Source organism: Peromyscus eremicus, chromosome 7, assembly GCF_949786415.1.
Source record: "Peromyscus eremicus chromosome 7, PerEre_H2_v1, whole genome shotgun sequence".
Lineage (NCBI taxonomy): Eukaryota > Metazoa > Chordata > Mammalia > Rodentia > Cricetidae > Peromyscus > Peromyscus eremicus.
In genome coordinates, this window is record NC_081422.1 from 66,804,596 (window position 1) to 66,817,217 (window position 12,622).

Consider the following 12,622-nt stretch of genomic DNA (forward strand, 5'->3'; position numbering starts at 1 on the left):
CTCTAGTGTACAAAACACTTAGAACCAAAGTAAGGCTCCAGATTACCCAACCCCTTGAGTCTTGTAGAGTTTGTGCCTCCGTCCCATTACACCTTTAGAGCAGTGGTAGTCAAAGTCACTGATGAGTGACCTGTTCGTGCTTGCCCTAGATGAGAAGGAACTGGTGCTGGACTCTTAGGTGCTTCCTTGAGAAAGTAAAGCAGCCAGGGAAGGAAGGTAATGAACTAAGTTTTGTACTTGGTAAGACAATGCTGTACATTCTTTTTTTTTTTTTTTTTTTTTTTTTGGTTTTTCGAGACAGGGTTTCTCTGTGTAGCTTTGCGCCTTTCCTGGAACTCGCTTTGGAGACCAGGCTGGCCTCGAACTCACAGAGATCCGCCTGGCTCTGCCTCCCGAGTGCTGGGATTAAAGGCGTGCGCCACCACCACCCGGCGATGCTGTACATTCTTATACAACCTCCTTCCCTCCTTCCCAGTCAGGAACTAACAATTCAGATAGACAGAACAAGCCTTGGAGGAGTAGTGAGCAATCAAGAATCAAACTGGGACACAGGAGGTACTGTGTGGCCTAAAGCATGAAGACAGCAGTGGAGATGTGTCTGTGATCCAGACACTGGGTAGATGCAGGCCGTAAGTTCACATGGACCTGCTCTGAGTTTGGGTAAAGACTAGCGATGCACTCAAGTGACTTTACCTCAGAAGGTCCATTTGCCTTGTAGGTACAGTGCAATGACATTAAGAAGCATTACATTGTTTTGTGGGGTTTTCTTTTTAATTTATATTAAAACTGAATACCTTGTGTTATTTCTTCCCCTTTGCATCCATTCAAGCATTCATTGTTTTAGGGAAGACCTTGTAAGATTTTCACCCTGTGAATATAAAATAAAATATTTATTGTGTGCATGATGCAGGGTTCGGGCATGTCAGTGTGCTGGTGGGTATGTGGAAGTCAGAGGAAAACTCAAATCTCTCTACTTTTATGTAGGTTCTGGAGATAAACTCAGGTCACCAGGCTTGTGCGGCAAGCCTGTCTACTTGATCAACCATCTCTCCAATTCTTATTCCATGAAAATGTAAAGATTATTCTAGACATTTGTTAAAAGAAACTAATGAGCTATGTTACCTTGGCTATACACCCAAAAGAAGAAACCAATGCCCCAGGCAGTTACTGTGTAAGGTCACAATGCCAGGACTTGGCCAAATGACCTGGTTCAAAAGCTGGTGTTTCCAACCACACCTACGATTACTAGCACTAAAGATTAAGGAGCTTTTATTTTTCAGATAACTTATTGGTGATTGATTACAGTTTCGTTTATCATTCTTCAGTAGTTATACGTATGAAATCAAAGATTTAACCAGCCATGCATGGTAGCACAGGCCTTATAAGCTAGCTTCTCCGATACAGGAGGATCGAGTTCCAGGCCAGCCTAACTCCAGGGTGAGATGAACGAAGCAGCAGCAGCAGGTCTTCAAGACAGGGGCCTGGTGGGATTTCCTGTTGACAGCAATTGAGGGCTTTACCTCGGGGGGGAGGTTAGCATATAATTATATACTATGAAAAGGAAGTATGTCAGTCATTTAAAGATCCGTTTTTTATAACTTGTTGAAATTTTAACATACTACACTTTTATAGCCATCTGTTAAATAGTTATTTTTGTGGTTAACGTGATTATTTCTGTTCCTCTGGGGCTCCATGGGAAAGCATCTGATGCCTGAGGATGAGGACCAGAGTACAGAGTTCCAGCAGCTGCATAAATGCAGGGTGGGCATGGTCGCAGCCTAGAATTCCAGCTCTTAGGATGGAGTACCAGAGATGGGATCCCCAGAGTGAGCTGGCTAGGTGGACTAGCCAAATCAGCAAGCTCTGGGCTCAGTTGAAAGGCCCTTTGGCCTCCCACACATGCACACACGCACACCACAGTTGTTACTTCAAGACTATTTCCTTTTATTAACCATAAAGCAGGCATATGTATGTTACAGGCTATACAAAGGGATTACAAACACCTGTCTTTACTAGATTATTACAATGCCAGTGTCTTTTCAACTGAAAAATGAAATGCCAATTCCTAAAATTCAGAAAAAGAAACGTGTGTGTGTGTGTGTGTGTGTGTGTGTGTGTGTGTGAGAGAGAGAGAGAGAGAGAGAGAGAGAGAGGGAGGGAGGGAGGGAGGGAGGGAGGGAGGGAGGGAGGGAGGGAGGGAGAGAGAGAGAGAGAGATCCCCCAGAGGCCAGAAGAGGGGCATTGGATCCATGGATCTGGAATTTACAGGTGGTAAGTAAGCTGCATGATGTGGGTGCTAAGTATCAAACTGGGTCCTCTGAAATAGTTGGACATATGCACACATTTACTGCTTTGGAGGGAAAGACTTCTGTTGAGTAACTTTTGACCTATGAGTCATGCAAGGCCTATCTATATATGTGAATGCAGAAAAGACGTCAGAGTGCTTCCCTCCCCAGCCCCTTGAATTGATGTGTGGGCATTTGATTATGACAGTTATATAGGTGTGCTCCTTCAGCACTTGGAGGTAATGAACCAGGAGTGATGAAGCAATAATCTTTTGACAATGACACATCACTATTATTTTGGGGTAGCCCTGCCTATGCACACTCTGCAAGCTCAGCTCCATCTCACAACAACATGAGTGGCATTCAAAATTTGTTAAGGTGAAGGCTGAAGAAATGGCTTGCTTAATGGTCAAGCACGTATACTGCTCCTGCAGAGGACCTGAGTTCTGTTTCTATCACTCCTGTTGGGTGGTTTACAGTTGCCTGTTAACTCCAGCTCCAGGGAATCCTGTGCCTCTTATCTCCAAGAGCATTTACGCTCGCTCACACCTACACATACAGAGTTGTTTTTTGTTTGTTTGTTTGTTTGTTTGTTTGTTTTTGAGACGGTTTCTCTGTGTAGCTTTGCGCCTCTCCTGGAACTCACTTGGTAGCCCAGGCTGGCCTCGAACTCACAGAGATCCGCCTGGCTCTGCCTCCCAAGTGCTGGGATTAAAGGCATGCGCCACCACCGCCCGGCCATACAGAGTTTTTATTTTTATTTTTTTTTTTTTGGTTGTTATTGTTTGTTTGTTCTTTGAGATGGCATTTCTCTGTGTATCCCTGGCTGTCCTAGAACTCAATCTGTAGGCCAGGTTGGCCTAGAACTCAGAGATCCTCCTGCCTCTGCCTCCTGAGTGCTGGGGATTAAAGGCATGCACCGCCACTTCCGGGCTGTGTTTTTAATTAAAAAAAATAAAAAATCTATTACAAAATTTTAGGGTAAAACCATATAACAGGAAATTAAGCATTTTAAGGTGAGTGATGGAAACATGGAAATAGCACTTAGTGTGTTTACTGGGTTGTGCAACCCTACCTCTATCTAGTTCCCAACCTTTCTAGCCAAAGTGAAACTGTCTTGCCAACTAAGCAGCTTCTCCCCATTGCCCACTTCCCTCAGTCTTGGAAACCACTAGTATCTCTTCTGGGTATTTGGTAATACCATACAGTAAGTGACATTTTGGAGTCACTGGGCTACATCTGCAGCCTACAAACACAAATAACTGGAAAGGTATCCAGTACCTATATGTTCGCCAATAGTTAATGCTATCAAAACCTTCATGCCCCCAAACAGATTTAATGAAATCCCTGGCCAAATCACAGTGACATTAAAAACAAATAGATCAATATCATTTAAAAATCTATAGAACCACAAACATCACTGAGTAGTCAAGGCAGTTTGGGACAAGAACAACACTAGAAACATTATACTCCCTAAGTTTAGAAAATATTACAGCAGTCAAAATACTTATGTAAAAGTAAACCTACAGACCAAAGGAATGAGAACTCAAAAATAAACAAGCCATATACAGTTAGCTGATCTTCCCCCAAGAATACACAAGAGGGAAAAGGTTGTCTCTTCAGTAAGCTGTGCTTGGGAGAGTGGACACCCATGTGCAAAGGCATGACTCTTGCTTGACCTGACCTCACGCTGAGTGCAAGCTTCCACACCGCATTGAGAGTGATGGCTTCTTTGAGAGTGTCTGTTTTCAAGGGTGTATGTCCTAGCAAATCAAACACACTCCAGTAGGTGGCCCCACAACCAGAATAGTGTGGACAGCATAAACTGGAGTCAATGGGTTTTACATTTTAAAAAGACACAAAGTTGTTGCCAGGATGGGTGGATAAGGGAGAAGTTGGGGGTGGCTATTATCAAAATACATTGTAAGAAATATTCAGAGAATTAATAAAATATTCAAAAACATATGAATACAAGCTCTGAAACTATTAAAGTAGATGATGTAAGGCAAAAAATTTCTTGACATTGTTTCGGACAGTGACGTCTTGGGTATGACAGCAAAAGCACAGACAACAAAGTAAAAAGCAGCCAAGTGAAATTACATCAGACTGGAAATCTGAACAGCACAGGAGACAGTGAAATGAAAAAGGACACTGGTGCCGGGCGGTGGTGGCACACGCCTTTAATCCCAGCACTCGGGAGGCAGAGCCAGGCGGATCTCTGTGAGTTCGAGGCCAGCCTGGTCTACAGAGTGAGATCTAGGACAGGCACCAAAACTACATGGAGAAACCCTGTCTCGGAGAAAAAAAAAAAAAAGAAACAGAAAAAACAGAAAAAGACACTGACAAAAAAAAAAGTAGTCAAAAAGTTGATGCAACTCAATAGTGGAGCACTAATACTATTAACTGAAAATTAAAATTATTTTTTGTTTTATTGTTTTATATGTATGGGTACTTTGCCTGCATGTGTCTGTGTACTGCATAGATGTGAAGCTCACTGAGGTCAGAAGAGGGCACTGGATCCCCTGGAACTGGAGTTAGAACTGTAAGCTCCCATGTGGGTGCTAGGAATCAAGCCTAGGTCCTTTGGAAGAACACCAAGTGTTCTTAATTGCTGAACCATCTCTTCAGCCCTTGTGACCAAAAATTACACAAAGGAACGGAATAGAAAGTTTGTCAACCAAGACATCTGATTGATCAGTAGGTAAATGAAAAGATACTCAATATCACTGGTTGTGATGGTTAGTTTGCCAGCTTGAGACAATCTAGAATCATAGGGGAAGGGAGTCCATGAGAGATTGTCCAGGTTTGGTTGGCCTGTGGGTGTGTCTGTGGGGATGATCTTGATTAGTGGAAAGCCTTGCCCACTGTGGGTGATACCATTCCCTGGATAATGGATCTTGCACTATATGATTGGAGAAAGCCAGCTGAGCACAAGCATGCCTGCATTAATTCATAGCTTTCTGCTATTGACTATGGTTGTAATCTGACTAACTGCCATCTTGACTAACCTAAAATGATTTACTGTAACCTTGAATTGTGAGCCAAAAAAGCCATATTTCCCTTAAGTAGCTTTTTGTCAGAGTGCTTTATCAACGCAACAGGAAATACAAGTAAGATATTATCAGGGAATTGCAAGTCAAAGCCACATGAGGTAGCTCCTCACATCTATTGGGGGAGGGGTAAGTACTGACAAAGTCATAGAGAAATGAAAAAGGGTTCTTTGTACACTGTTGGATGTGAATATTCTACAGCCTTTATGGAAGACAGTATGGTGCTTCTTCAAAACATCAAAAACAACCACCACGTGCCCAACACTCACTTCTGGGCATACACACAAGGCAATCAAAGCCACATCTCAGAATTAACTTCACTCCCACGTTCATTTCAACACTATTCACAGTAGAGAAGACATGGCGGCGACCTAAATGCCCACTGACAGATGAACAGACGAAAAATGTGAGTATAAATACAATGGTATATTATTGAGCCTTTAAAAGAAAGACCTCTTGGGCTAGGGACATGTGAGCAGGTAAAGGCACTTGCTTTGAAAGCTTGATGACTCCAGTCCCATGTCTAGAACCCATGTAATGGTGGAAAGAGAGAATTGACCTTACAGAAGTTATCTTCTGATACCATATCCTTACAATTGCATGTGTGTGCACACACACACCATGATAATTTTTTGTTTTCAAAATTAAACAACTTAGCCAAGTGGCACATGCCTTTAATCCCAGCACTCAGGAGGCAAAGGCAGGCAGATCTCTGAGTTCCAGGCCAGCCTCGTCTACATAGCAAGTTCGGGGTCAGGGCGACACAGAGAAATCCTGTCTCGAACAAAACAAAACAAGCAAAATTTCAGAACTCTCAGGCTGGGTAAGTAACTTAGCGGTCGAGCACCTGCATAGAGTGTGTTCTGGTTTTGATCCATTATACTTCAAAAGGAGAAGGAGAGATCGTGTTATTTGTGAAGACATCAATGACATGCTGAGTGAAACAAGCCAGTCACAGAGGACAAACACAACACAGTCCCAGTTGTACAGACCGAGCTACACTTGTCTAAAGTCTGAAGTCCAACCTGGCCTAAAATCAAGTTTTTGAGCTTATAGAACACTTCAGATGAGCAGTCTCACACCTGATTATCACGTGACAAAATACAAGTGCACAGCATGGTTTTCTAGGCACCCCCAAAGGATAAAAGACCTCCTGGCTCCATCAGCTGCAATATGCTATTATTTTTATTTTTATTTATTAAATGGATAGGTGAGCAAAATAGTGTATAAAATTACCCTCAGCCAATGCATGTAAGGTATATACAAAGCATAAATGAATTTCATATGTAGAATTTGGCCTCATCTTCCAGATATCTCATGTTTATGCAAATATTTTGAAAACTTTTTGTGTCCCAAGCATTTCAGATAAGGGATACACATCCTTCGTAAGGAATCTAAAATAAGGGAATTCATAGACACACAGAGAAGAAAAGAGGTCTCCCAGCTGGGTAGAAAGATGTTAAAATGTGCTGATACTGCCCAAAGTGTATAAAGTTCCAGAAATGCTAGACTTTCGACAAGTAAGAGAGTAAACACCTGGACAGAATAGCAAGGTAGAGTTGCAAACTTGAATTTTTTTCCTAGGATGTATGCTTATCACACACAAACCAGTTCCAATAAAGAGAGGAACATTGATTGCGGTGGTGGTTTCATGAGTAAACACCTTCAACCTCACTAAATTGTAAACATTGTTATATCTTGGTATGTGTTAATTGTACCTCAACGAAGTGATTTCTAAGGTCTGTTTTCTTACTAATTGTGTGTGTGTGTGTGTGTGTGTGTGTGTGTGTGTGTGCGCACATGCATGTATGCACACGAGCGCAATACCTGCACAGAGAAGAAGAGAGTGTTGGGTGACCTGGAGCTGGAGTTGCCAACCGTGAGCACATGGGCACTGAGAAGCAAGATCTGGACCTCAGCAAGGACGTGAACACTCTCAGTCATTCAGCCTCCTCTCCAGCACCCACAACGGGATTTTTTTAATGAAAAATGAAATTTAAGAAGGAAATTCTGTCACATCTGCAACATGGATGAGTCTTGAAGATATTATACTCAGTGAAATAAGTCAGTGGATGAAAATGGCTCCCATACAGCTGATGTGGTGGTGCACGCCTTTAACCCTAGCACCTGAGAGGCAGGGGCAGGCGGATCTCTGTGAGTTCGAGGCCATCCTGGTCTACAGAGTGAGTGCTAGGACAGATCAGGCTGTTTGTTACACAGAGAAACCCTGTCTCAAAGAAAGAAAAAGAGAAAGAAGAAAATGAGGAAGGGAGGGAGGGAGGGAGGGAGGGAGGGAGGGGAAAGAGAGAGAGAGAGAGAGAGAGAGAGAGAGAGAGAGAGAGAGAGAGAGAAATGGTTCCCATAGGCTCATATATTTGAATATTTGGTTCCCAATTGTGGAACTGTTTAGGAAGGATTAGGATGTATGGCCTTGGGAGTCTGTCACTGGGGGCAGGCTTTCAGGTTTCAAAAGCCCACACTAGGCCCAGAGTGTCTCTGTCTGTCTCCCTCTCTCTCTGTCTCTCTCTGCCTGTGAATCGACATAAGCTCTCAGCTACTGCTCCAATATCACGCCATGCCTGCCTGCCCACCACCATGCTCCCCATCATGATGATTATGGACTATCTCTGAAACTGTAAGCAAGCCTGCAATTAAATGCTTGCTTTTATAAGCAGCCTTGGTCCTGGTGTCTCTTTGCAGCAAAAGGGTAGTAATTAAGACAGTCAGTCACAAAGATACAAATATTCTATGGGTCTGTGTGTATGAGGCACATAGTATTAAAATTCATAGAAGGAGTGTGTAAAATGGTGGTGTCAAGGAGCTTAGGAAGAAGAACAGCAAGGAACATTAATTTTTTGTAATTAATATGTGTGTGTGTGTGTGTGTGTGTGTGTGTGTGTGTGTGTTCACTTACCCATGCAGCCAAGTGGGGAAGCCAGAGGCTGGCGTCACATACTTTTCCTTCATCACATTTCCGCCATCTGTTTTGAGACAGTATCACTTACTGAAACTACAGATTGACTGATCAATGAGCCTCTACGATCTATCTGCCTGTCTCCACAGCCCCGGCCCTGTGGTTACACCCAGAGGGTACAGGCAGGTACTACTGGGCCTGGCTTTTCACGTCTGTTCTGGGGATCTAAACTCGGTTCCTCATGTTAGCACAGAAGACACTTGCTAGACACACTAAGCCATCTCCCAGCCTCTGGAATTATTGTTTAAAGGGTACTAAGGTTCAGCTTTGCAACGCTGAAAGGAATTCTATAGATAAATCTTGTGAAAGTTCAACAACAATAAATGTTGTGGACTTTATACCTCAAAATGGTGAATTTGTGTTATATGTATATATGTATTTAACCACAATTTGAAAACTGAAAATAATCAAAGATACATGGCTTACTTCTGAACTTACAATTCATTCCCTTGGTCCATATGTTTATCCTTATATTAGTATCACAATGAAAACTTTTTTTAGTGCTTGGGCTTGAACCCAGGACCTGGTCCAGTGCACGTTAGACAAATAATCTACCACAAACTACACCTAGTGTACCTGTTTGATTTTATATTCCTGATGGTCATCTGCCACTCTTCTTTCTTCTCTTCCCATCTTACCACAACTCCATCCATCCGTCCATCCATCCATCCATCCATCCAGTCACACACACACACACACACACACACACACACACACACACACACACACACTGAAAAACTAGAAATAACTGACAGACAAGGGTAAAATTTGTAATCTGCAAGTCGGGAAACCCCAAGAGGCAATGATGCGGTATACATCTGAAGGATGAGAACCAGGGAGCTAAGGGAGAAATCCCCAGTCTGATCTGAGTTGAGGGAAACAGGAGGGAGAACATTTCCTTATTTGGTTTCTTCTGCTCACGCCTTCACTGGATTGAATGAGACTTACCCACCTTCAAACTACCTGCTCTCCTTGTTCTAATCCAAATGCAGATCATATCCAGACACACTCTCATAGACTCAGTCAGAAATAATGTGTAGCCAAGGTTCTTGGTACCTCATGGATGGTAAAGTTGACATCTAAAATTAACTAGTTCTCTTTACTAGTTCTTGCCATCAGCCATGCCGAGAACCACCATTAAGGCTCTGACAAGGATGTGCTTAAAGCTTGAACTGCCTTCAAGGGGCCAACAATTATCCAAATGGTCAGGTGCACATTTTTAAAGTATTTTTATTATTTTTAAATGTGTATATATGTGTGTAGGGGATGTGTGCATTGAGTGCAGGTGCCCAGCAGAGTCCAGAAGGATTCAGATTCTCCAGAGCTGGAGTTACCAGAGGGTTGTAAGCCAGCTGCCAGCTGTGGGTGCTGGGACTGGAACTCACAAGGAGAGCAGTGTGCACTTTTAACCAGTAAGCCATCTCTCCAGCCCTGGGTTTCTTTAAAAACAGAAATTAAAGAATGACTGAACAGATCGTTTGGGCTGCTGAGGAAATCAGAGGAAAGTGAAACTCTAGGAAACTTTCACTGTACTTGAATCTAGAGGCATAGCCTCATGAAAGGAAAGATTCCAAAAACATAAACAAAAAAACCACTTCAAAATTCTAATGCGGGTTTGTTACAGGAAACAAGAAAGACGACTTTAATTTTCCAGCACAATTTGAAAACTTGCCATTCGATTACTAAATATTTAAAAAACTTTTCAGTATGTTCCCGCTTGCATGCTTATAAATCTTTGATGAGTTGGGGGGAGAACTCGGTGTAGCATTCATGAATAAGTAAGCACCAGGTCTGGATTGATGCAAACCCAATGATCATTACCGTTTTCTCTGTCGTTCGGCAACAAGAATAAACTCAACACACAAACACAGTTACTGAATTTGTGATGTTTTGTTCTACAACCTAAATTTCAAAATACAGAATTTATATCTGCTTCTCTTCCGTGTTAAGGTAAGAGCCAAAGTCAAGCTGTTGAGTGAATCCTGGTTCCTGCTGGTCAAGTGTAGACCTGCTTCATCATAGTAACTGAGAAGATGGATGCGACAAAATGGGAACTGGACATTCTCATCTCAACCAAAGACAGATGCCACACGTGTCTTTGGTTCTAACCAAGCGCCATCCACTCAGAACTGACCACTCCAGGCAGGACAGGAGCATCAGAGCACACCAACCAGGTACAGTTTGAAGTGTTTTCTCACTCTGTTTGAATTAGCGAATTTTGAGAATTATTAAGGCTTTCCAAGGAAATAGTTGTATGTATCACATATTATAAATAATATATAATACATAGTATGTGTGTATAAAATATAAATTATAAATTATATGTGTGTGATATATATACATACATACACACACACACATACATATTAAGGTTATCACAAATATTACATGGCAGAACCTGTGTATTCCAAAGTGGGTTTGTGTAGCTGAAGATGACCTTGAATTTCTGACCTTCCCGCTTCCACTTCCCAAATGCTGGAGTTACAGGTGTGATCCACAACACCCAGTTTTATGTGGTGCTAGGGCTAGAACCCAGGACTTCATGCATATGAGGTAAGCTCTCTGCCAACTGAGACACATGTAGAGCCCTCTTTTGAGAAGGGATCAGTTTGCTTGGTTTCTTCCTTGTGGCTGACAATTTCGTGCCATGTCCTATCCTTTCCCAAATTTCCTTTGTCATATTCGAAACCTATAAGTTGGGCAATAATGGATACTAATCGGAACCTGAGGTTGAACTATATTTGGCAAAGAAAAATAATCCCAACCAAATTCTGACATTGAAAGGAAGTGAAGGAGGGTGCAGTAAGTCAGAGAACTCTAGACTCATGCTGTTCAAGCTTAAAACTGGGTGGTCGGTGCACGCAGTTGTAGCATGAATCTTAAAGAATCTTATTAATAAAATCAAACCTGAGCCAGGTATTGGGGGTGAATGCTGGAAGATCAGAGTGACAGAACAAGCCACAGCCACCTCACCTTGCCAGTTCCTCAGCTGATGCTGTTTCCTCAGACTGGAAGCCTCTGAGTCCTCATCCAGAATGAATCTCAGCTGAACTGCTGCTAGAAGCCTAAAAGCTTAACCCCTAGTTCCTGGTCCTCACACCTTATAGACCTTTCTGCTTCCTGCCATCTCTTCCTGGGATTAAAGGCTCACTCACTTCCTGGGATTAAAGGCATGAGTCATCATGCCTGGCTGTTTCCAGTGTGGCTTTAAACTCACAGAGATCTGGATGGATCTCTGCCTCCAGAAGGCTAGGATTAAAGGTGTGTGTGCCACCATTTTCTGGCCTCTATGTCTGTCTAGTGGCTGCTCTGTTCTCTGACCCCAGATAAATTTATTAGGGTGCACGATATATTGGGGAACACAATATCACCACAGGCAGTTTTGTGGCTGCTCAAGAGAGATGTCTTGGTAGTAATGGAGAAATAAGAACTGCCCGTTGTTTCCTTAGCCTGGCCAGGGTTGACCCGAAATAGAAGTCCCTGTGGGCAGCTGTTTTAGCCTAGTTTCATGCCAAACTAGTCAACTACCCTTGTGGTCAGAGTTATTTGAATCCTCCAATAGAAAGTAATCCTGAGAAATTAAGACCCAACCCAATGGACCCTTCAATGGGAACGTCCTCTGCCAGATGCACACAGTTGCTCTTGTCGCACTGGACCTGGAACAGGGGATTGCTACTTGTCCCTTTCTGTATGCCCAGCCTCGATTCCAGATCTGTAGGTAATGAAAGCTCTGAAATTCACATTGTGATCATGTTAATGAAGCCCTTACAATGAAACCACTCCATAGGGACCCAGGTATCTGCAGATGCTCTTCTATCTGGGCCTTTGGTGGCTACTGGGAACGGTATTTGACAGCTAAATTATAGGCAATTTGAGTTTTGTTCAAAATAAGCAAAGCAGGAGGGCTGCGGGTGAGGTATCCTTGATACATAAAAATTTAATTTGAAAATATTCTTAAAGGCCATATGGCCAATTACCTGATTCCAATATATCCTAACTGACCCTCCTCCTTGTATATTCAAATTTGTCAGTGTTCATTCCAAAAGTAGGTCCCCATTGTCATCAGGGTTTTCCGATGCTACCATATTCTTCACACATTGGTAGATCTCTAAGAAAAATAAAAATTAAGCCTGTGAACTTCTATACTTTAACTTTGTATTTTGCCTTCCTTCCAGAAGGCCATTCCAGCTACAGTAAAGGGATAAAATGACAACAAATAGACATACCTCTTCCTAACTGAAACCCTTTCCTACCCCTCTAAAAGGTTAATTGTTAAACTCAACATTTAAAAATAAGTCACGGTCGATACCCAT